Source organism: Bison bison, unplaced genomic scaffold (assembly GCF_000754665.1).
Source record: "Bison bison bison isolate TAMUID 2011002044 unplaced genomic scaffold, Bison_UMD1.0 scf7180017850428, whole genome shotgun sequence".
In the NCBI taxonomy this organism is placed as follows: Eukaryota; Metazoa; Chordata; class Mammalia; order Artiodactyla; family Bovidae; genus Bison; species Bison bison.
In genome coordinates, this window is record NW_011481001.1 from 8974 (window position 1) to 11497 (window position 2524).

The window sequence follows — 2524 nt, forward strand, 5'->3', positions numbered from 1 at the left end:
GAGAGGTGGAAGTTTTCTAATAAGTGAACTCACTTCCCAGGACCCCTGGTAAAGTCAGGATTAATCTCCACATCTTGCAAACAAAAATTAGGACCACAGGTCAGTGACTTAATGATTCACTGAATGAAAAATCTAACCAAATAACTACAAATCTAGCTAACTTTTGGGCTCAGCAGATCTCCGTTTACTTATATTTAACCAGGTTAGAATAAAATGTTTGCAGTGGAGAATACAAAGCCCATGGTAGACCATAAAATCAAAATGGACTTTAGATACAAAGGAAAGAAGGGAATAAAAATGATTCATTTATATTATGTTGAATCATATGAAACTGCCATTTCTGTTTTCTTAAATGGTTGAAAATCAGCAATTTCGTATGACTCAGCCTATAATAAATTTTTCCTGGTTTGCACAATTTATCAATTCAAAAACAAAAGTGTCAAACAATGTCTTATTTAAAAAATATGTCAGCTAAAAAGATTAAATTATTGATTTCATTATGAGTGTCCTAGACTGAACTGGACCAATATTTTGTCTGCTGTAATAAGAAAAATGCCCACATTTTATGAAAGCATTTTTTTTTTTTAGAAATTGGGTTTTCAAATAGGCTATCACTGAAGCATAGGAAGACTTTCTAGCCTAGTTTCTAAGAGTTCTCTCAGTATTTCACTACTACAGGTGTGGACAGGTGAAATAGCTCATCCATAAAGAACCCAAACTTTTGACAAAAACCTAAATTTTAAACCACATTTGCACATTAAGTTGGTACAAGGTTCCCCAGATACCATGAAAATGGCCCTCTTCTACATGGCATTCAATGTCAAGACATTCAGACTCTCAAGCTGTCTACTATAGTCGACAGAACCTTCCAACCTTCCACCAGGTTGAATAATGCTTAACTTTCCATTGACTCATCTCTGATTCCTCATGTGGCCACTGAAATCTCATGCATTTATGAACACAAAATTTGGAATTCTACTCAGTCATTAGAATACTATCTTGTATTTTCTTTGCAGTGAGATTTCTTCCCTCTGAATACTAGCCTGTTGCCTCTTAGGCTTCTTGCTGCTTTCTCTTTCATAGATAAGACTGCATCCCACAAATTGTGGTGTTATTTCTAAAGCCACAGTAGAACCCAATCCTATTCATTATTTCCCAGGCAGTCAGCTCATATGGAATACCTTGAGAACTTACAGATTTTTGCAATGATATCACCATCAGTTTCTAAACAGTTTCTCCTGTCCTCAGATTAGTTAAAAACAACAGTATAACACTATTTTGCCTTTGGTTTCAAACATTCCAGTAACTTCTTACTTATGGAGATTTCCAGAGAAGGAATTGGAATTCATTTCTCCATGTTGAAATGTTCATGGACATATTTTCCAGTCTTCAGTCTAGAAGAAACACAGGGAGTCAAAAAGGGGCAGGAATCCTGATAGGAGGGTGCAGTCACACAACCTCATTGCTGGAGCCTCCAGTCAAATTGCTTTCTCATGTTTTCTGTCCATTTAACACCAGTTTCTCACAGTCCTTGGAGGTCTAATAGCAACTGCCATCCTTCACAGTCTTAGCCTGTTCTCCCCTTGTATGCCTATAGCCAATGAAACCTACACCGCTGTGTCTGGATACAAAGCCTCTCCTGGGAGGAACCCCTACCACCTGCCACACCTTTTTCAGATCTGCAGGTGAATGAATGAAGACAGCGTTAAAGCATGCTATTTGTTTAACTCTGAACAGCGCACTACGTGAAAAAAGTGGGAATAGGTCTGCATTTGCCTTGATTTAGAGACACTTTCACCCCACCAGCTGCATCTTGGCTGAAATTTTAAATAAGATATCTTCAGACCCCAATAAAACAGAAGTGTTAGTTCCATTCAGTCAAGGCCCCATGTCAACATGGGCTTGCAGCCATCCTCACCCCGCCAGTGGGTCCTCCCCAACCCCATCACTCAGGGCTCTGGGCAGGAAGGCGCACATTATCCTCCAGGGGGAACACCAGGCGGGTGCCCCGGCTGGAAACCTTTTGGTCTCCCATTCCTAGGTCTCGTTCCAGCACCTCCTCAGAGCTGCTTTTCATTCTCCGACCACCCTCGAGGCTCATGGAGGCTGTGTGGGAACCTGAGGAGCCGTTCGCAGTCACTGTGCTATCCCCGAAGGTCAAGGTGAGGTCACCCTCGGTCAGGATGAAATCAGAATCTTCCTCTCTCAGCGGCTCTTGGTTCTGAAAAGTGCAGCAAACAACAGCAACATCATCAACCACATCAACCACAAGTGGGAGACCAATATCTTCCCAGGCCAAAGCCAGCCCCAACTCCTTATCTGAAAATGGGGATCATAAACCTGGCCTGCCTTGAGCCCCTAGTGTGATAACTGGGAGTAAACTCTAGAGTGCTAGTCCATGTAAAACTACTGCTGAACCAGGACTTTGAAGACCAGTGAGCAGTTCTGATTTTAAATGCCTGATAGCACAGGGACAAAAAGTAACAAAAGGAAAGAAAGGGTGATTAGCCTGGATTTTCAGCCT

General features: G+C 41.5%; 1 long non-coding RNA gene across 1 annotated transcript in view; it reads right to left on the minus strand.

Annotated features, from left to right (window-relative positions):
• Nucleotides 1–6: 6 nt before the first annotated feature.
• The window catches only part of LOC104994871, a 12910-nt gene continuing 10392 nt past the window's right edge, over nt 7–2524 (minus strand). The window contains exon 3 of the long non-coding RNA XR_825998.1: nt 7–2221. This is a non-coding gene — a long non-coding RNA (uncharacterized LOC104994871). The remainder of the gene's footprint in view (nt 2222–2524) is intronic.